The sequence below is a fragment of the Microtus pennsylvanicus genome, chromosome 12 (genome assembly GCF_037038515.1).
Source record: "Microtus pennsylvanicus isolate mMicPen1 chromosome 12, mMicPen1.hap1, whole genome shotgun sequence".
NCBI lineage: Eukaryota > Metazoa > Chordata > Mammalia > Rodentia > Cricetidae > Microtus > Microtus pennsylvanicus.
The window spans coordinates 25,867,842-25,890,673 of record NC_134590.1 but is presented as its reverse complement, the minus strand read 5'-3'; the positions used below and the strand labels follow the sequence as shown (position 1 = coordinate 25,890,673).

The 22,832-nt window shown below is 45.8% G+C and overlaps 1 protein-coding gene across 3 annotated transcripts in view; it reads left to right on the top strand.

Annotated features, from left to right (window-relative positions):
• Nucleotides 1-3,068: 3,068 nt before the first annotated feature.
• The window catches only part of Cracd (capping protein inhibiting regulator of actin dynamics), a 213,696-nt gene continuing 193,932 nt past the window's right edge, over nucleotides 3,069-22,832 (top strand). For 2 of the 3 annotated variants that reach the window (XM_075942928.1, XM_075942925.1), the window contains exon 1: nucleotides 3,069-3,245. The gene's annotated coding sequence lies outside the window, so the exon portion shown is untranslated. The remainder of the gene's footprint in view (nucleotides 3,246-22,832) is intronic. The other variant, XM_075942927.1, reaches the window with a different exon arrangement.

Here is a 22,832-nt window from a genome sequence, read left to right as displayed (position 1 = left end):
TCTATGAAGATTTGCCTTGTGCCCTACTATATGATCTATTTTAGAGAAAGGTCCATGACTTGATCAACCTGTTCCTAAAGCCTCAGTTTCCTGGACTAGTCAGTGATAGCAGTGGGGCCCAACCTGCTTTTGGAAGCAGCTCTACTTCCCTTCCTCCCGTCGGGAGCTGAGCCGCTGCAACTTGTTCTTACTTTACTGGCAAAAATACTCAGTGTGCTGAAAGGAGATCTGAAGAAGCAGATGAATTCAGTGCAGAAGCTGGAGAACAAAGTCTCCATATAATGTCAGAAGATGGTAAAAGAGGAAGCAGGAGATTCAGCAGTGTAGACGATGTGGTTTGGATGTAATTGGCCCCCATAATCTCATATGGAGTGGCACTATTCAGAGGTGGTGCTTTATTGGAGTAGGTACAACCTTGTTGAAGGAAGTGTGTCACTGAGGGAGTGGACTCAGGTCTCCTGTGCTTAAGCTCAGTGCGATACACAGACCACTTCCTGTTGCCTTCTGGTGAAGATGTACCAGCACCATGTCTGCCCGCATTCCACATGCTTCCCACCATGATGATAATAGACCGAGCCTCTGAAACTAAGTGAGCCACCCCAATTCAGTGTTTTCCTTGTGAGAGTCTCCGTGGTTAGGGTGTCTCTTCACAGCACCTTGTTATTCTCAGCAATAGAAATCCGAACGAAGAAGTAAAAGCAACACAAAAGAAAATTGTAGCAAATTAAAAATACAAGTATGAGTACATGTTTAGACCTCTGGGATACAGTCAAAAGACCAAACCTAGGAATCAGTGAGACTACAAGAAGGAGCTGAGTTAAACAATAAAGGCTTGGAGAATCTCTTAGTGTCTGTAAAAATATAGAAGAAAACATAGAGGGAATAAACAGGAAGGTGTCCTGCTTGAAGCCTTAGCTAGGTCAACAAGACAAACAGGATACAAATAGGAAGTGAAGTCAAATCCCTACTTCCAAACTAAATAATTCTATCCTTAGAAGCCCTGAAGACTCTAGAGAACCTAGTTCGGAGAACACTTTGAGCAAAGCAGCCGGGCACAGAACTAACATAGAGAGCCAGTGGCTTGTGGTCCTGCTTTTATTACTTGATGATATTCCTATCCTACTTTGAAGAGAGATGGGTGAGTGGGACCCATGAGTGCCAACCAGGCCAAGGTATCTGGAGGGATTAGAGGAAACTGAAAAGGTAACCTATGTAAAATATGTAAACAAATCACAAATATTCAACACCCCAAACCAAAACCAACCACCAATAAATAGGCTAGGGAATTGAATAGGTAGTTCGCCAAAGAGGAAGTATAAATAGCAACACACACTTGAAAACTGCTCAGCATCCTTGGCCATCAAGGAAATAGGAAGTTAGCACTGCCTTGAGACTCCAGCTTGCCCCAGTCAGCACAACTGCCAAGAAAACATGACAGTACTGGGGAGAAGGGGAAGAGACAACTCCTTACACACTGCTGGTGGGATGTTAGCTTGTACAGCTACGGTGGACATCAGTGCGGAGCTTCTCAAAAACTAAAATAAGAACATGTGGTCCAGCTGTGCTCCTGGGCATATATACTTGAAGGACTCCTTGTCAGTTCACCACAGAATGTACATCCACGCTTATGGCTGCATGACTGGCAATAGGCAGGATGTGGAACTAACCTAGATGCCCACCAGCAGATTAGTCAATAATGAAAGTGTGGTGCGTATATACAATGGCCATAAACAAAGATGACATATATGTGAAAAGATTGGGTCAATCTTTTTTAAAAAGCATATTAAACAGAGTGAGACTCAAAGAATTACATGTTTTCTTTATATCTACATTTAAAACGATATTTCTATATAAGTGTGTGTGTGTGTGTGTGTGTGTGTGTGTGTGTGTGTGTGTGTGTGTGTGTGACTGAGCTACGGTGGGACTCAGAGTTGGGAAAAGAAGAAGGAATAGAATGCATGTGACACAAAAGCAGAAAGAGAAATTATCGGGGTTTTAAGAAAAGAGGGGTGGTGCTAACACATGCCTTTATTTCTGGAATTCTGGAGGTAGAGACAGGCAGATTTCTGAGTATGAGGTCAGTCTGGTCTCTAGAGGGAGTTCCAGGACACCCAGGGCTTGACAGAGAAAGAAACCCCGTCTCAAAACACCAAAACCAAAACAACAAAAATTATCCAAAAAAACCCAGTTTAGTAAGTCGCCACAAACTCGGACCTCCAATATCAGTTTCTTCTAAGTCATGCTCGCTGCCAGCATGGAAATTATTGGTCCTGTTTTGGGCACTGGGGCCTTTGATTCATTATGGAGCACATGTTAGGTTGGCTCTCTGCATCTTTTGTCACAGAAGAATTTTACTTTGTTTGGTATTTAATAAGAAGACTAACTTAATTTTGGTGTCTTTATATTCGTAGCAACAAAAGGACGGTGGAACTGATTTCCAAGGCTTCCGTTGAAATAGCCAAACAGTATGAAGTTAAGTCTTACTGTTTCCTATTAACTCACATCAGGAAAAGATGATTCTCCTTAAGGTATCAAAGTCAATATTTAATTTTATTATGAGTAGGGACAATGATGACCAATGTCTCTGTGTTCAGATGCTCCGAAATTCAACAATGCAATTTAGCTTTTCTATCTCTGGAGGGACATCTTTCCACTTGTACGACTCGGGAGTCCCAGATCCATTAGCACCGTGAGGGGCGAAACCCCTCAAAGGTCTAGGTCACGAGTTAGTGACTAGTTCATACAAGTATCCTGGCCCTGACTTGGCGTCCCGATGGGGTGGTCACTGATGGTCTTGGCGTCTTGCCCCTTGCAAGGTGCACCTCGACCCTTGCCCTTAGTCCCCAGTCTAACCGTTCCCGCAGCGGAGAGGGTAATGGTACTTCCCGCACGGTGCCCTGGACTAACTCCTGGTTTCGGGTCGGTGCGGAACCTTCCGCAGCGCGCCGTTCGAGCTCGGCGGGCTGCTCGGCGGGCGGCACGGCGGTCCCCGGGCGGGGCGGGCGCGGGTCCGAGCGGCCGAGGCGAGGCGCGGGCGGAGCATGTGACCACGGCGCGCGGGGCTGGGCGCGCAGTGCCGCGCGGTGGCAGCGGCGGGGAGAGCAATGGAGGCCGCGGGCGCCTGAGAGCTGGCCGCGCTGCTGGGGCTGCTGCTGCTGCTGCGGAGGCTCGGCGGGCTGGGACATTCCCGGGACGCGCGTCGTCGGTCCTCACTCCCTGCACCGTGGCGCCCGGTGAAACCGCAGGTGAGCGCCCTCGGTCGCGGGAACAGACAATGGGCAGCTGGTGGCTTCTTCCTCAGGTCGGGCCCCGGCGAGACTCCGACCTTGCCCGGGGCGTGGGCTCGGGAAGCTGGCGGAGGTCTTGGAGCGGCGACCCCATTCGCGGCGCGGTCCGTGTCCTCCGGACCTGTGCGGAGCGTGCGCGCCCGTGGGTCCCCACGAGGAACCTGCAGACGGGCTGCACCCCGGGAACTTGCCGAGAGCGTGGGACCCACTGAGTCTTGCGCCCCTTCCCGCGCCTTGTCCGGTTCTCGAGTCCCCGGCGCGGAGCCGGACCTCGGCAGCCAGGAGCAGGGACGCGGACCCGCTCAGCCGGGTCCCCAGGCTGCATTGCTTTGTTTAACCTCTGCCGAACCGATGCGCACAAACTCTTGTTGCCCCAGTTCTGATGAGCCACCAGTTTGATGGCAGAGGCGAACAAAGGTTTCCCTCCCAGGGCTGGAGTCCGGGACCGCACGCCGCCGGGGCGTGAAATGGGCTCGCCTTATCTTCTCCCATCGCGATGGTTTTCCCCGCTGCTATAACAGCCCTTTCTTGCAGAGCTCTGTGGTGGCAAGATTGGACCTCTAATCCCGTGAATGCGGTGGGTGGGGTATGGCTCTTTAAAAGAACCAGAGTGTCAGCCAAGAGCAGACATTTGAATTTTATGTTAAATGTTTTCACACGCTAGACATCGCAATGCTTTTCTGAATTGTGGATTTCAAGGGAGAATGTATATTTTAAGGCATTGATTCAGCGTAGGGGGAGGGGGAGAAAACCTAGTAACAGTGACCATGTGTTGTGAAATTTTAATATGGTTTTACGAATAATGGCTGGGAAGCTGATCTGGCATTGGGTGTAGGGGTGTGTGTGTGTGTGTGTGTGTGTGTGTGTGTGTGTGTGTGTGTGGAGTTGGCAGTGCTGGAAGGGGAGTGGTTGGACTACAAAGGATAAGACAATTTTAGTGAAAGGTTTTAGTAGATACCCTGTGGCAGATGAGCAATTCATTAAGTTGTCCGTTAAATCAATGTTGCCCCGTAAAAATTACCAGCAGTAGTTGTTTTATTATATAATAAAATGTCTAACGGTCATTTGGCATTGTTTGCGGCTCGGGCATCTGTATACAGTGATCAATTTTGAGTAATTTTCAAAGAGTCAACAAAGAGAGGGCACCTTCACGGCCACCGCCTTTAACGACTTGAGAGAAGCCTGGCTCGGTTTTCTTTTCTTCTTTCTTTTCTTCCTATTTTCCAAGAGAAAATTGCCTGCAAGAAGAAGGAAATTCCAGGGCAGTTTTAAAAAGAAACATTTGAAAATGTATCTTGGATAAGTTATGTGGTTGCATTATGGATTATGTTAGCTCACGAAAGTGTGGGGCGGAAGGAGAACCCTGCAATTAAACCATCTATGTATTGCCTATTGATTAGTTGAATTTCACTCCAAAGTTTTTGTTTAGAGTCACCTGTAACAACTGAGAAACTTTAAAGACTTTACAGTGTAAACAGAACACTGAATTTGGAGCCAGAAAGATAATGATGCTGACATGATAGACTTAGGTAATTGGTATGAAAAATGAAATTATATAGTTTTTCATAAACTACAAAGCATCGTAATAGTGTACGTTATTACTGCTAGGTGAAAAAAAGGCTGCATTTTTATGTTTTTTTTCTTATGCAATTTTGTAACAATTCTTGTCCATTGTTATGTATGCTTGTGCATGTATGTACTCATGTGTGTGTGCGCATTCATGCACGTGTGCTCACTCACATGTGTGCAGCCTGTAGAGGCTAGTAGTTTGATTTTCTCCATTATTCTCCACTTTGTAATTTGAGACAGGGTCTCTCACTGAACTGAACCTGATGCTCATCAGTTTGGCTGGACTGGCAGGCCAATGCCCTGCCCCCCAGCATCATCTCAACATGTATGGCTTTTACATGTGAACTAAGGGTCCAAATTCAGGGCCTCACGCTTGCAGAGTCTCATTTAGCCCTGGCTGGCTTTGAACTCGTGGTAGCCAAGAATGGCTTTGAACTCCTGAGCCTTCTGCTTCCACCTCTGGAATGCCGGGATTGAGGGCGTATGCTGAGGGGCAGTCCATGTAGGGCACCGAGTCATATTCAAGTTAGCGGTGGAAAGAATAAGCTAGTGATAAATAAAATGCGAATGAAATAGTATGCATGCAGGTGCAGCTGGCTTACCTGAGCATTTCCTGGGGACCTACTATGTACAAAGAACTGAAAAGTATTTCCACGCATAGCTTATAAAGGCCCGGCACCTACTTCTACACTCATAGCTGATATGTATATTCTTGAAGAATGGGGCCTTCCAGGCTGACTCGGTAGGCTTTCCTATAGCTGAGGAGGACAGTAGGGCATTTCACTTGTTAAATGTGTTTATTTCACAGTCTTCTTGGGCAAAGGCAGGGCAGATATTATCATTCCAATTTGTAGGTAAGGAAATCCAGACACAGTGGGATTAAATGACTTGCCAACTCTTGCCACTAACACAGCCCTTCCAGGGGCAGAAGCTGGGTCGCATGCCCTGCTGCTTTGGCCCCCGAATCACGATCTCCTCTGAGATATGCAGCACCCCCAGAACGTGACACTCTAGTTTAAGCTTTGTGAGACGTCTACATCCTGGATAAATGTTAGACAAGGGTTTTGAATTGGGGGACTGAATTTGAAACTGGCTGTTCCTGGTAACAAGCCCTTTGTTGCGGCAAGTAATTTAAAATCTCGGTTTCCTCTTCTGTAAGAATCCTTCTTCCTGGAGGGAAGGTCCATTTCATTCGTGAGGGTCAAATGAAATGATTGCTATGCACACACCCTTTGCACAATACCAAACACAAGCTAAACACTCAAGGAGAGCTTATTTCTATTCGCATTATTAGTCGGTAAAAGGGTGGCTTTGAATGGAGAGGTGCATTGTCTGTTGTTCCCTGTTATACAAACACTGAATGTATGTGTGTGTGCGTGCACATACGTGAGGTATGTATATGATATATACTTATATATTTCTTGCCTGTTTTTTTTAGTTTTGGAGGATTGGGCATAGGACCCTGCAGTTGCTAGCCAAGCATCCTGTCACTGAATCATGCCCTCAGTCTATGGTCTTTGGAGACGAGTTCCTGTAGCCGAGTCTGTCTCAGCCTTTCACCTGCTGGAATGACAGGCACACACCACCACGTCCAGGGCCAATGAAACATTTCTAAACTCGTGAAGTCGTGTTCAGATTTCCCATATGTGTTTTCCATATGAGTTTTAAGATGCTACTTGAGATCCAGTAAATGATTCTGGTTCTTTCAAAAGCACCAATGGAAAGGATAATCGGGCTAAGTGCATGCGGAAAGAATCTGCTGCTGCCTCTACACTCTTCCTTCAAATCTTTACCCCAGTTGAAATTTGAATATTAAATTGCAATTAAAAACCCAGGGTTAGAGGGTCCCAAGGTAAAGTGCTTGTCCAGTTCGTCTCCAGGAGCTCAGTCTTCCCCCATTCCCACACATACATGTTTCTTACACCTTTTTTTTTATTGTAATTGACATTTTTGAGTATTTCTCATGGTCAAGGGCCCATGCTAAGCAGTTTTTGTGTTATCTAATTTAGTCCTCCCAGCAGGAGGCCTTGTGTTTCCCTTTGATAACTGAATTAAGACTCGATGAGCTTTATATGAACTTGTCTAAGGTCCCAAAGTTAGTGAGGAATGATGTGGGGGTTCAAACTAAGACCTGCTGGACCCTGAAGCCTGCCCCTACACTTGACCTCCCCTACTCTCCTGGGGTCCCTTCCCAGTAACTGCTGCAGACATTTTATTCCATAAATAAAGCCATAAATTTGGGTGGCAACATTTAGACTAACACAGCGCTTGTTGTATAGCTTCCTTTGAGGGATTCGTTCAGTGTCTGTTCTTAGCTTAGTTATAGGGACGAAAGCTTGCCCAGGAGACCTGGAGTTCTCTTCGCGTTGGCTAGTCTTTAATGTAAACAGTTTGGAGGAGCTTCTCAGGTTTTTGTGATAGAGTCAATTAATTGGTCATTTTTATTGAGTGCTCAAAGGTTTAATATATCTTCAGAAGAGACACAAAATAGCTGTGTAGCTATAAAAGGCTTCATCACAAATGAATGTCGGCCGTTGTTAAGGCACAAATGAAGACTGAAGAGCCACAGAGGGTACTTTATAGTGTATTGATTGCTCTCAAAATCACAAGGCAGTAAAAGGAATTAATTTTAGGCAGTACATGAAGAAATCACCATCAACTATTATACATATATAGTATATTGAGCATATATATATACACTTCAGTTTTAAACCAACATTTCTCATGTTTTAGTAATTACTTAATTTTAATATATTCTGTTTCTGGGACTCTCCTGCTCTAAACAGAATACTGTTAAGGGGCTGGGAAGGTAGTTCAGGGGTAAAGTGTTTGCTATGTGGACCTGGGGATCTGAGTGATGCCCCATCACTCACATAAAAGGCCGGGGCATTGTGGCATGGATTCCACCCCAGCTCTAGGGGTGGAAGTGGGGTAATCCCAAGGGCTTGTTGGTCAGCCACTCTAGCCCAGATGGTGCACTCCAGATCCCGTGAGGGATGCTATCTCAAAAGGGGGGGGGCAACTTGATTAAAATGCTGCCTTTTTTGAGATAAATTCTCTTTAGCACAGGTTAGAATCTTTATGTAACTGAGGCTGGACTTGAAACACTGAACATCCTGCTTCTGCCTCTCAGATGCTGGCATTGCAAGCATGTGCCGCTCCACCCTTCTCTTAGCCAGTTTGTTTAATTAAATTGATCAAAACTTATAATTTTAAAGGCTTACGTGCCATGTGCTAGCATGCTTAAGTGTGTGTGCGCACACATGCATGCGTGTGCAGATGCCCAAGAGGCCAGAAGAAGGGTTGTATTCTCAGGGGTTGGAATTACAGATGGTTGTGAGCCACCCCACATGGATGTTGGGAACTGAACTCAGATCCTCTGAAGAGCAGCAAGCATTCTTAATCACTGAGTTATCTCTCCAGCACCCTGATTTAATTTTTAAATTACATATATGTTTATGTGTGTCCTTGAGGGTATATGCATATGAGTGTAGGTGCCTGCAGAGGCTAAAGGCCCTGGTTGCTCTGGAACTGGGGTTACAGGTGGGTGTGAGCCATCCGGCCTGGGTGCTGGGTCCCCTGCAGGAATAGCACAGGATGCTAACTGTGGAGCCATCTCTCTGGTCCCAAAGCTGACAATTTTAAAATCAAAATTAGTATAGATAGTTGTACTTCGAAGAAGCAGCCTAATGACATGCGTTTGGGAAATGTGTGTGTTTCTGCTTGTCAATCATCATTTTCTTCTGAGATTAGTATAACTGAATGTAACACTTGTATTTATTGTTAAACCTTCAATTTTGTCCTTAGGTTGACTATGAGAAAAATCACTTTGCAAGCTGGACATGCCTGTAACCCCAGTGTTTAGGAGACCAAGACAGGGGGATCAGGAGTTCAAGGGCAGCCTGCGCTACATAGGAAGGCCTGTCTCAAACAAAACAAAACAAAACAAAAGCAAATGCTCACAAGTTATATAAAAATTATTTTGTACCTAATGAAACTGTGTATTATTGTAGTGGTCCAGGCAAACTGGCATGGCCCATTCACCAATGAAGGTTTTTTACTTATTTTATTAATTTATTCCTTTCATTTTCTAATGCTGACTCCTAATGAACTGTTATAATTTTTATGAGAACTAAGACTCTTAGCTGTCGGACATGGTGGTGTACACGGTTGGCCCCAGCAATTGAGAGGCAGAGGCAGCCAGATGTCTGAGTTGGAAGCTGGCCTGGTCTACAAAGCAAATTCATGGGCAGCCAGGACTACACAGAGAAATCCTGTCTCAACAACAACAACAACAACAAAACATAAATTTAGCTGTGGGGTGGTCCCAGTTGCTGTGATTTGCACGTTTAGGGACATATACATTTGGCTCTCATTGCGTTTCACCCCTTTCATTCTGGATGCGAGGATTCTTAGACCCTGAATCATTTGGGGTATTTTTTTTGTATGGATGACTTAGAAGCATAAGAGTGAGGGTATTTGCAGTTTGTTTGTTTATTTGTTTTTGGTTTTTCAAGATAGAGTTTCTCTGTAGCTTTGGGGCCTGTTCTGGAACTAGTTCTTTTTTTTTTTTTTTTTTTTTTTTTTTGGTTTTTCGAGACAGGGTTTCTCTGTGGCTTTGGAGCCTATCCTGGAACTAGCTCTGTAGACCAGGCTGGTCTCGAACTCACAGAGATCCACCTGCCTCTGCCTCCCGAGTGCTGGGATTAAAGGCGTGCGCCACCATCCCCCGGGCCGGAACTAGTTCTTGTAGACCAGGCTGGCCTCGAACTCACAGAGATCCGCCTGCCTCTGCCTCCCGAGTGGTGGGATGAAAGGCGTGCGTCACCACCACCCAGTGTATTTGAAGTTTAGATGTATGATTTTCTCACACATGAGAAGTACAAGGTTGCAGACTGCCTAATCCATAAGGGGAACTCAATGTTAAAGAATGTAAGCATAAAATTAGAAGATGCGTCAGAGAGATATTTCATAGCTAGCCAGTGATAAAGTGACATTACTGCAAATATTTAAGAAGCCAAATAGGACAATACCATATGTAAAAGCTTTTATACCTTGGAAATTCTTCAATGCATGTTCGTTAGCACACCGACAAGACAGAGTATTTCCAAAAGCGCCTCACTCCTCGGCAGCCCTTCCGTGTATCCATAGGACGGGTCGGATCCATAGGACGGGTCGGACGTGTGCTGTGCCAGTGAGGGGAAGTTTCAGTACCCAGCCTTTCCATACATCCATAAGACCGATCGGATCCAAAGGACAGGTTGGACATGCGCTATGCCAGTGAGGAGAAGTTTCAGTACGCGGGCTGAGGAAAGGACATAGGGATTGCATCTCCCAGACACTTGAGGAAGTTAGAAGTCAGTGGCTCCAAAGAGAGGGGGTTAGCGTAGGCGCGAGAAGCAGGTAGCAGCTGTGAAGGGGGTTAATCCAAGAGAGCAGAAAAGAGGACCAGCTTGTTTAAGGGGTACTGGTTGGGTCGGGGAGGAACAAGCAGCTCCATCAGTGAGGGTTCCAGGGACAGGTAGCCGGTAGAGCTGGGTTGCTTGGAAACTTGGTAATTAGTTAAGTCTAGGAAAAGCTGGAGTCAGTAAATTATCAGTGAAAGTTTATTCTTGTAATAATTTGTTTGTGTTTTCCTCATTCGGGAGAAAATAAAAGGAAAAAAAAAACCCACCACAATCCTGAGATTGCTGTGAGAAGAGAAAACCTTAACCATTTTCGGTCTCCAGTGAGGATTGGTCACAGCTGGTGTCCTTAAGGATGCTGTGACAGGGCCAGCAGGGCTGTCTAGACACTGGGGTGACCCAGGTTTCCCTAAACCACTGTTTCAGGATCTTCATTTTTGAAAAGTTTTTGAAGAAATAAATTCTTAAAATTTTATTTAAAATTTAAACTGATGCATAAAACATACAAAGTATATGTAATAGAGGAGTACCACGTGCTATTTTCACATACATACACATCGCATGATATATAAATCAGGGAAGCATCTGTTTTGCCCTGGGGAATTCTTACGTAATACATCTTAAGTGACCTTTCTCTCTTTGGGTGTCCCAGTGACAGACACAGTGGGTTTCCTGGCTTTCTTTATGATGCACCTGCCACTCCGTGTTTGTGATGGGTTAACTCTTTCTTAGAGTTAATGAGGTCGGGGTCATAGGTTCAGTTCCAGGGAAGGCCAGCTAGCGTTGCTTTGTTCTGCAATTGCTTATTGTAGTCTTATCCCAGACCAGCCATCTGGCGGAGGCAGATCTCTGCTCACAAAGGGACTAATAAACAATACTGTGTGTGTGTGGTGTGGGGAGGAGGGCGCGGGGATCTCTCTGTAGATGCTGAGTAATTAGAGCAATGACTGTAGATCATGTGGGAATTTTTATTTCCCAGCGTCATTTTAATGTGTGGATGATATCATGGTCACCAGACGTTTTCCTTGGGCATTCCTATTGAACTCTCGTTTTACTATTTGTGAGTTTTTTGTTTTTGTTTTTGTTATTTTTTTAAAAAGATGTCTTACTGATTCAGCCATCCCTGATACCTTGTTTCCAATGTTCTTAACATACCTCAAGGTTTGTAGGAGTGGGGGGTCGGGGTCGGGTTGGGGTTAAAGTAGCATATCAAACAGTTTACTGGTTTACACAGCCACTGAGTTGAGAAGAACAATGTTGCAATAAACAGAAAACACTGGTTTTTGCTACTAATGTCTGGAGAACTACTTTATGGCATTTCTACGTGTGCCCTGGTCTGTAAATCTGTTGTCTTCCTTGTGAGCGTATCTTGTGGTGCTGGGAGAAACAGCCAAGGCCGATTAGACTGGTGCTGCGGCATATGGCCTCGCGGGTCCCAGGAGACGTGCTGACAGTTTAAAACATGCGCTTGTTTGTAGGGATGAGAAAGGTTGTAAAAAAATATGTCGTTAATAATTTCAGAATGTTAATCACACATTGAATAGTAACGTTTTGGCTATGATCATTTAGATAAAATATTATTCTTGATTTGTTTTTTAGTGTGCCCGTTAGAAAATGTATAATCGTATACATAGCCTGTGTTGTAGTTCAGCTAGGTCTCACTGGTCTAGACCAACCCCTCTGATTAGAGGCTGAGTAACTGAGCTGAGCTCTGCATTGCCGGGACCACTCCTGATAGCAGGACGGGCACTCGGGAAAGCAGGAACTCTGCACCAGCAGTGGACTGTCTAAAGCATACAGTTGTCCTCTGTCAGAAGTTCTGTGCTGGGGCCATCGCACGCTAGATATGATGCTAGTTACACTATGCTAATTTTTCTACACACGCTCTTCCAAGGACAGAATGGTTTCATTGTGTTCAGAATGCTATTTAGGCTGTTTTACCTTCTGAAATGTGTCAGAGGTCCCGTAGCTTTATTTGGTTCTGAGAAAAGTGTATTAAAATATTAGAAATTAGAGTCTGGGGAGACGGCTAAAGTGCATAGTGTAAAAAAAATCCAGGCATAATGAATGGCATATGCCTTTAATCCTAGGGCTGGGGAGGTAGAGCAATGGACTTACTGGCCAGCCAATCGAGCCAAATTTAGGAGCTCTAAGTTTAGTGAGAGACTATGTTTTAGACAATTAGGTGACAAGCGATAAAGAAGGCACCCAGTGTTGGCTTCTGGCTTTTTTTTTTTTTTTTTTTTTAGCTTTGGAGCCTGTCCTCTGGAACTGTCTTGTAGACCAGGCTGGCCTCAAACTCACAGAAATCTGCCTGCCTCTTACAGTCCAGAGATTTCTGTATTACACATACACATGAACATGAACACATACACACAATAATAAAAATAAAAGAGAGAGTGCTCATTCAAGTGGACACTTTGCCATGTACTTCTTGTGGCTAGTCACAGGTGAACTGCGGACAGAGTAGCTGTGCTTTGGGTCGTAGGCAGCTCCAATGTGGCAATGATCAATATCTTAAAGATGTCTATGCTGGGAGGTGTCAAGTCTAGTGTTTCTTTCTGGCGCATGCGCAGTTCCTAGTGACTGTCAGTTCATTATCTACTTCCCAGGGACAGCTATCGAAGAGCGGTTTTGTTAGGGAACTCTGATGCGCCACTGAAACTCACAGTCCAGACATTGCTAATATTCACAAATCGGTCCTTTAAAGGGGCAATGGGAAGAGGATGAATGACCACGGCACACGTGATATGTGGGCATATTTCTAACTTATTTTCTGTGCTTTTCGTTGATTCCAAATAACTCTGTTTGGTTCTAGGCACAGAGAGACGAAGCAGAGTGGCACTTTCCAAATAGTTACCCTAGGATAAGAAAAAGGAGTGTCGGTGTCCTGTGTTAGGAAGTTTAGTGAAAAGTGCCATTTCCATCCAAACCTATCTACTGTGAATGTGCTGGGCACCCTAGCGTAGCGTGCCTAGAATGCCAGTTTGGGGATAGATCTCATGGCTGTGACATGCTAGACCTCAACTATATTTGTCATGGTTTTTTTTAAAATAATTTTATTTTATGTACATTGCATGCATGCATGTCTGTGTGAGGGTGTCGGGTCCCCTGAAACTTGAGTTCCAAACAGTTGTGAGCTACCATGTGGGTGCTGGGGATTCAACCCCTGTCCTCGGGAAGAGCAGTCACTGCTCTTAACCACTAAGCCATTTCTCCAGCCACTTGTCAAAGTTTCTAACTTGAGAGAGACCCCCCCATTTTGTGTTGTTGTTGAACAGTGAATCCTGGTAGGTGTCTAATGGTTTGCTAACTGTAACATGCGCAGCTATTATTTGTGATAATGCTCTTCTTAGCAGTAAGCAATCTTCCCCTGTGGGTCATTTCCATGGTCAGCCGGGATGGTGGGAACTGATCTGGCAACGGGAGTCATTTTGGACATGGAAAGGCGGGGTTGCCCCCGTGAGTCCCCTTCTCTCCTGCTGCTCCCTCTGTTTGTTCTGGACACTGTGGAGTCAATAGCTAATGTAAAAGACCTCACACTTGGCCGCTGAAGACAGACAGGGTGGGGCTTACAAGGTCACCGTGGTGTGAGAAGGGAGTAATGTTTCTGGGGAAGGAGGGTAGAATGAGGAAAAGAGTGGAAGGAAGCTCACGGAGGAAGAGACATTTGAGCAGGGTCTTGAAGGACGGGTGGAAATCTAACAAGTAGAAAGAGGAAAGAGAGGTCTAGCCAAACCGGGGAACACGGCTTACATGGGACATGGTGAGAAGGCACTATAAACCAGGAAGCCATCACTTACAGGACACCAACCCTACAAGCACCTGATCTTGTACTTCCAGCCTCCAGAGCGATGACAAATAAATTTATCATAAGTTACTCAGGCTATGAACTTTTGTGACAGCAACATGATCGGACTGAGCAACAGCTGCCGTGGGGGAGGGGGGCGCCAAGGCTCGAAGTAAAGTGAGCATACCCACTTTGTAAGAACGGGTGGAAGAGGCCTGGTGCGAGGCCCAGCGTTGCCTCTCACTGCCCTCAGTACCTTGGACATGTCACTTTATGCCCACGGACTGCAAATATCTCACATGGAGGGCAAGGGCGAGGCAAGAGTTATCCAGCTGGCTGACCCAACTGCAGCTTTCTCTGTGCCCAGCACTGTTGTGAGCATTTGGGCATGGGACCTGCACTGTGAAGATAATACTCTGTTGCAAGAGAGGGACAGTACACAGGAATCGGTGGTGCATCTGTCCTGTATCTGTAGTATGCTGGCAGGTGGTGAACGGCCTCATGAACGTCGTCAAGGGGGTGAGGCCGGGTGAGTGCCTTCAACTGCTCGGCCCTTCCTAGAAAGAATAGCCCCGAAAGGACTGAATGACATAGAAGCAGCCATGGGGATATTGGGAATCTCTTTCAAACTTAAAGGCCTAAGTCTAATTAGGTGAAAAGCCACGGGAGTCCAGCCTCTTCAACACTGATTCGATCCATTCTGAAGTAAATGCTCATATGGTTTTGTTTAGATACACCAATATGGCCCCTAGTGGGCATATTGCTTAGCCCATGCTGCAAATGGCGTCACTACATACAGATTGCCGTCGTTAGTGCTGTGGAAAGAAAACACGTTTGAGTTGCGCATTGTGATCCCTGGGATGTTGTTCACCCCAAGCCTTGCAAAAGGGGAAGATGCTAAGTGGTTTTTACTTACTTAGGATTTTAGGTGGTTGTTCCATGTATCGCAGAGCCTGCCTAAGATATTTTAATATAAATTAAAATGAAGTGGGAGCCTTGGGACAATCCCATTTTAATTACAACTGGAATACATCTTTGGAGACTGCTCTAATGGTTATAATCATTACACTGTCATTATGGGTTTGTTTTTTTTTAAAGAATCATTAATAAGCAGGGTCTAGCCTGAGGTCTTAATTTAGTCTAGAGATGATTCTTCTCAAATCAAGTGAAAAGGCTGAAGAGTACAAGCCTTTGTCTTCAGCGCCGTTGTCATCGGTGATGTGAAAGCGTTGAGCAGAAGCGGAAGGGTGTGCTTATACGTGGCTCGTTCTGGTGCTGGGATCGTAGCGCAGTGGTAGGATGACCGCTTAGCATGGATGAGGTCCTGGGTTCAATCCTCAGTGCCCAAATCTCCAAACAGAACAGAACAACAGCAATGGTTAGGTCTTTTGTTGTTGGTTGTTTTCTTGTTTGATTTTGGTGTTCTTTGTGTACCCCTAGATATCCTGGAACTCACTCTGTAGACCAGGCTGGCTTTGAACTCAGAGATCCATCTGCCGGTCTCTGCCTCCCGAGTGCCGGGATTGAAGGCGTGCACCACCACCCACCACTGGGCACAAAGACTAGTTTTTGATGGGAGATATTTGGTTCGCTGAACTACATTTTAAGTTGATTTCTCATGTGTCCCCTTGCAGTATTGGGAAGCTAGCTTGGTAGCGTGTGTGCAGAAGTAGTCCACCCCGACCTTGGCTGGCATGGAAGCTGGGCCCTGATGCTTTCTTTCCTTGGATAGAACTTCACAGCCAGTGAAAGCAGCCCGTGTGAATTATTTAACTCCCCTCATCCCTTAGATAGCCACAAGGCAGCTGAGTGGCTTACACACACAGGGCTTGCAAATGTACTTCTGGTGCTTCTGCTGAAGATAGGAACCTTCTGGGCCTTTGGCTCAGCCTGCTGTTGATTCTAGCCCCCACTCCACATTACCTCATTCTGCCGAGCCTTGTCAGACCATGTTTTATATTTTTAAAGTCAAATTCTCATCTGATTTTTGCATGCATCTGTCTTCCTTGGAATGTTTAGTTATCTTGTGTAGTACTAGAAAATACCAAGGACAAGTAAGGAAGAGGGAGGGACATAAGGAAGGCCGTTCTGCATGGACACCTCACTCACACATTATGTCGGGAGCTGGTTTGCTTATCACATTTGTGGTCCAGTATTCTGGTTTCTTTTCTTCAAATGTTCAAAAAAATTCCACATTGCGGTGAGCTGTTTTAACAGAACACCATTCGAGCTACTTTAAATGTGTGGCTCATTGGCATTTTGTCCATTCAGAATTAAAGATCGGAAACGCCTAGCCCCAGTTGTGTGTAGATACTGTGGGAGCGGGTGGCTCATTTGTGGAGGTCGGAGGACTACTTTCTAGAGTCAGCATTATTCTTCTTCTTCCACTTTGTTGGAGGCCAGGTCTCTCGTGTTTTTACTGCAATTGTGTGATATCCCTTAGGCTCGCTGGCCCATCCCTAAGACTTGGCCTATTCCGGCTCACTCTTGTTCCTCCCTCCCTCCCTCCCTCCCTCCCTCCCTCCCTCCCTCCCTCCCTCCCTCCCTTCCCCTTCTTTTTTTCTCTTTCTCTCTCTCTTTTTTTTCTCTCCTTCCCTTCCCCTCTCTTTTTTTTTTCTTTTGACACGATCTATCTGTGTATCTCTGGCTGTCCTAGGCAGACACTATCTGTCACTCTGTAGACCAAGCTGATCTTGAACTCAGAGATCCACCTACCTCTGCCTCCCAAGTGTTGGGATTAAAAGTGTGTGTCACTACCACCACTATCATTGCCCAGCTATTTTGGATATTTCATATTAGTGGGATTGTACAATATTTGCATTTGGGGTTTTGTTTATTAATTTCACGTCTTTTCAGGGTTCATTCATGTTGTAGTAGTACCAGGCTTTCCTTCTTGTCAGTACATATGATACTACTGAATGTATATAACAGATGAAAATCCATTTATCTCTTCAGAACTATGCATCTATCTGATGGTGAGTGTTTGGCCACCGTGACAATGGTGCTGCGGAGACAGTGTGCAGTGGCTGCATCCTACTTGCTACTCTTTGGATATACCCAAGAGTGCAATGCTGGACCATATGCCAATTCCATTTGACTTTTTGAGAGCTTTCCAAACTAATTCTCAAGGTAACTGCATTGTTTTAAGTTCCTACTAGCAATGGATGAGGATTCTAGCTTCTCCCTTTCTTCACCAGTACTTGCTATTTTCTGCCTTTTGACGCCTTTTGCCATCCTGATGAATGTGAACTGAAATCTCATTTTGCTTTGGATTTGTACATCCACAAATCTAATGCCTTTGAATCTCCCTTTTATGTGATTATTTGCCATCAGTGTATCCTGTTTGGAGAAATGTCTGTTAAATCCTATTTTTTTGAATTAGATTTTCCTTCCTCCCTCCCTCCCTCCTTTCTTCCCTCCTTCCCTCTCTCCTTCCCTTCCTCTTTTTTCATCCTTGTTTCTTCTCCTTTCTGCTTCTGCTGCCTCTGTTTCTTCTGTTTTTCTTTGCTGGTGAGTTATAAAACTTGTTTATGTATCTAGATGCCAATCAAGGGGTAGATGTCCCATCCTGGCTTTCTCTTCATTCTGTTTTCTTTACAAGAATCTTTATGAATTTGAAAGGAGATTTCTGAAAAAAAAATTAGCAAACGTGCACTGACCTTTTCCGAGAGACAGGAATATTGCGGTGTTTGATGCAGGTGCTGAGATGAACCGAATGTCCGAGTCCCCTCCTGAATTTAGGCTACCTGTGAGTGTACGGCTGTTCCTCCCGGGAAGTTGGTGGGGCAAAGCCATGGGTGAGTCCTTTGAGATGTGGTGCTTCCTGCATTCATGACTTCCGACACTGAGTGACATGGGATGTGTTTTCCTCTCTGTTGCTTTCCAGAACTTCCATGACTTCCTTCTTGCTGTTTTTAGTCTGCTGACCTTCCTTATCATGCACAGACCCTCCGCTGCCCCTGGCCACCCCGCCCCAGCTTTAATGTCTGTTTGCCCTGGATCAAGTTCTACTGTTCCCTTAATACATGCTGGCAAGAGAAAAGCTGTCCAGCAGCACCGTGGGCAGCCAGCGCTGGTTCGCTTTCTGGCGTCAGGATGAAGTGTCACTGTTCCCATCTTCCCAGCGGGTTTCAGTCATCCCCTAGATGATGCCATGTTGACTCGAATCACTGATTCTCACTTGAAGCTGATTTACTGCATTTTCTCCGTCTAAATGGGGAAAATGTCCATACTACATGCGAAAGCTTGCACTTAGGACCACAGGAGAAAGCACCCGTGTGTGTTTTGCTAACTCTCTCCATCTGGCAAAGGATATTTTCCTGTAATCTGTGAAACTTCGAGTTAAGCCGAACTCTCCGTATGGATCCGCAGGAACTTGTTTTCAAGGGTGACAGCAGGAGAAATTTGCACGGGGGTGGTGTGGTGTGTGGTTTTAGTAAGCAGTCCTTTGGATTTAATTCTAATGTTTTAAGTGAGTGAGGGTCATTGACAATTTCAGGGATGGCACTGCTTGCTGACATGTCCTTGCAGAGACATGGTGGTGGCAGATGGGAGACTCTAGTCTTAAGAGGTTATAGAGCATTGCAAAACTTCTTTGGCACATGTTCTTAGACTCTACTCACTTCTTTCCAGTTCTTTTCTTTCTTAATACAAATACCTTTAGTTTTCCTGTGTCAACACACACACACACACACACACCCATACTACACATAGAGAGACACACACACGGGGGCACTTACTTTCTCTGTGAGATACCATTCTATTTTTCTTCCCCTCATTCACTCACACATTTTAAGTGTGGCCCAAGATTCGTCCTTTACATTTTCCGTGGTTCCCCATCCAGCTTTCTGTTCTCATCTTGAACTGACGCTACCTCGCCCAGATTCACCGAAAATGACAGCGACGCCCACCCCCAGAACACAGTACTCTTTGGCAGTCTCTTGTCTGGACACGATCTGGCCACAGTTGCATAGGATGACTGGAGTTATCCAAGGTTGGTACCCAGATTCAGGATGACCAGGTGGTTGCTGGGCAACAGATGCGGGAGACAATCCGTGTGCAGGAGGATGAGAGCTCTGAGTCCTTGGGAAAGACACAGGCTTCTGGAGCCTGCTGACATGGCCCTTTGTGATCACACAGAGGACCGTTGCTTTCCATGCTCCCGTCTCCTCCCTTCTGTAATTGCTTGCTAGTGGGTTGAGGGTGCCTTGGTCTTTTCCTCATGCTTATACAAGAGAGTGAGTCCTGACTCCTCAGTTCATCTTACAACCTCAGTGAGATATGGCTTAGGCCATTGTATTGTCAGACTGATTGGATGCTGTCCTGACTTGATTGCTGCTGGACTCATGGTCAGGTAGGAATAGTTATTGTTGTTGTTACAAACTATGCATGACACACTATTTAATTTTTCCTGGAGGTGTGGGGCTGCTCAAGCCCTTTGGAGCTCGGTTAATTACATTGCAAGCTCTGGATGCTGGACATGGAGTAGCAGGGTTTTGTTTTCCCTGTCTAGTGTTGGTCTGGTTTTCGTCTTTCTTTGCTATGCCTCCACTTTTCTCTTATGGAATGGAATAGTTTATGTTGTGCCGTGGTATGGCAGAAATACGTAACGTGTTTTCTACTTTATAGGCGCTCACAATTGACTTGGAACTTTTAAAGTGGTGTGTTGTTAAGGATGGGGGGACCAAAGGTGCAATAGCGTGGCTTAAAAGTGACGTGTTTGGGTGTGAAGCGATAAGGGGTGGAGTTGCCATGGTTGGTGTTAGTTGTCAACTTGACAGAAGAACCTAGAACCACCTGGAAGAAGAGCTTTGGGGCATGTCTTTGGGGAATTGCCTTGGTCGCTTCAGTTGGGCTACCCTCTGTGAATGGCACCATTCCTGTCATAGTGGGGGTGATGGACTCTATAAAATCTAGGAAGGGAGCTGGAGCGGCCTCCACCCCTCTTTCCTGATTGTGACTGTGATGTGACCGGCTGCATCAAGCTCCTCACGCCGTGACTTTCCTGCCATGATGGACTACGCTTCTATTTTCGAGCTAAAATGAACCCTTTCATTTGGTTGCTAGTTGCCAGTGTATTTTGTTGTTACCTAGCAACAGGTCAAGATGCTAAGGTCAGTACTTAGTTAAAAATCGTGGAGATTATCTTGGACTTCGGTTGAGCCTTAAATCCAAAGGTGAGTGTCGTCATACAAGAAAAGGACCCAGAAAGGCACAGAGGCCTGTGTGCAGATACACAGGATTTGTTGTGCATCCAGGAGCGGGAGGAACTGAAGGAGGTGAGGAAGGGCTTTCCTCGGAGCTTTGGAGGAGATGGATGCCGTTGCACCTCTCAAGTGTGACGACTACCCTTCTATTCTTTCCATCCACGTGGCTGTGTGGTCCTTTGTTGTGGCGCACAGGAGACTGAGCGGGAACCTAGCAGACGCTGATATGGAGGTGGTAAAATCCTGAGTGAGTTTGGATTTTGGGTGAAATGATCAGGGCTAGAGAGAGACTTGAAGTCATTGGCGCAGAGGTAGTGTTTGCAATAAGGAAGAGTGGGTACAGTCACAGAGAGAATGTCTAGAGACAAAACTCCCATGGAGCGAATCCTGGGCTCTCCTGAGTGCTGACGCTGAGCGAGTGTGTGTGTGTGTGTGTGTGTGTGTGTGTGTGTGTGTGTGTGTGTGGCGGGGGGGGTTCTTAGGAAGACCAGCCTGTGAGCTTATTCTGACGGGAGTCTGGGAGGAAGCAGAGCTGTTCTCAGAGTATCTAAGGGTGTGTGTGCTGAGTTAAGAGCTTTCTTTTAAGATGCGCCATGTTTAATCCTTCCTGTTGAAAATCTTCTGAGGTTAATTTTAACAAAACTTACTTGAAGAACGAAGATTCTAGAACTGGGCAGCGTCTCAAACTGGAGCTTGTTCTGAATGCCCCTCTGCGGCTCAGGAGCAGCTTGTATTGATAGCCAGAGCAAATGAAGCGATGCACACAAAAGCAACCTCATTGGCTGCAGTGGGCATTTGCCTTATTTGGTCATAATTTGGCAACTGTTAGCCTCTTATTGGCTGGAGGTTCCATTGCAATGATTGGGTAAGTGTCAGTTGCTTGGTTACAAGGATATAGTCTTATTTTAGGTTATAAATTTTATGCATGTGAAGATATATACACACACATACACGTGAATACAGTTTTTATGTATGGAGACTGCCTTGGATCAAACGTTACCATTAAGGTACAAAATAGATCTAGGCCAGACTTCTCAGTGCTAACCTCAGATGACTTCACCCAGGGATCATTTCATATTAGGGGAGGAAAGGACAAGGGGGGGGGGCTTCATCTGGTTGAGTACGGCAGCAGAAAGGGGCCAGAATACTGTGGGGGAATGATGAAGATGTCTCTAGCTTCCTCCCCCTGTCTCCAAAGAGAAATCACATCAGATCAAAGTAGGAATTATAATTAGGAATGGGAAAGGAATGGGAGTGGAGAAGGGGGGTGGGCGAGGAGAAGCTGACTCTTGTCCCAGCAGGTTGGAACTAGAGAGGGTTAATTAGTAAGATAACGTAAATGCGCATCCTGGCTTAGGCTACTGCACTGTAGGTTAGTAAATTATATGATGATCAGTAATAGCTTTTTTTCTACAGATAGGGAAATTGAGAGCCAGAGGTTTAGGAGTCAATCGTGATTTCCTTAAGGTACACAAAGAGAATGGAGAATCCCTTGGTTTCAGACCCCAGACCCTCTGTCTTCCTGGTCCAGCTGTATTTCTGTTCTCTCTGCACCCGGGGCTCTTCAGGACCCATGCTCAGGGCATCAGCCCAGCTCTTCCCCGACCCCCACACTCCCCCCACCCCACCCCTGCCTCAGTGCACATCCTTGTTCCCTGCTGTGCTTGGTCCACAACCTTCAGCTTCCTCTCTTGATCAGGTCCCTGTCCATGTTCAAAGCCGTGAATTTCCTAGCCAAGTAGCTGCACAATTATCTTCCCCTGTGTAGCCTGCATTTCCAGGACACATTGGAAGCTGCGGCTGCTTCCAGGTGGTGGTCCCGGGAGGAAAATTGAAGTGTTTCTAGGCCCTCTTCTTCTCTTGAACACTCACACTTCTTGTCTTGTGGAGACGAGTCTGCTGGTCAGTTCTGAGTGATGTTGTAGCCCAGGGGGTCTCAGGTGATTTGGGGGCGGGCGGGGTCTCAGGAGAGACAGAGAATGACTGTCCTCACCTGGAACATGCTCGCCGAGTCTGTGCATTCTGTCTGTCTCACGTTTGCCGTCCTTATTACCTTGTCAGACCTGTGCGACCTTTAGATGGACCCTTCTGTTGATACTACCTGAATGAAAAGCGCTCTCACAATTCCGTATTTGCACTGAGGACTCCCGAGAATCAAAGGCCTTGCTTCTTTGGGGGATAAGAATTATATTCTAACATTTTTGTACTAGGGTAAACTTATGATAATCCAGGAAAAGAGAAAATTGAGCTGTTGCGAGATAACAGTGATGAACACCTGAGGTGCACAGTCTCTCTTCAGAAGGATAATGTGTGTGTTTCAAGGGCAGAAAATCACTGGTTTCCTATGGTGACCGGAATGAATGTTTGTGTCCAGTCTTTGCTCCTCTGTCTGAAATGGCGTTTACCTTGTCAGAGAAGATGAAGATTGTCTTCCTTCACCTTGAAATATGGGAATGTGTGTAATTCCACTCAGTAATTAGGGGTTCTCTCCCCTACCCTCTCTTTCCCTCTCTCTTTTGACAGAGGCTCTTTGTGTAGCCCAGGCTAACCTACCTCTCAGCCTCACCCCAGACTC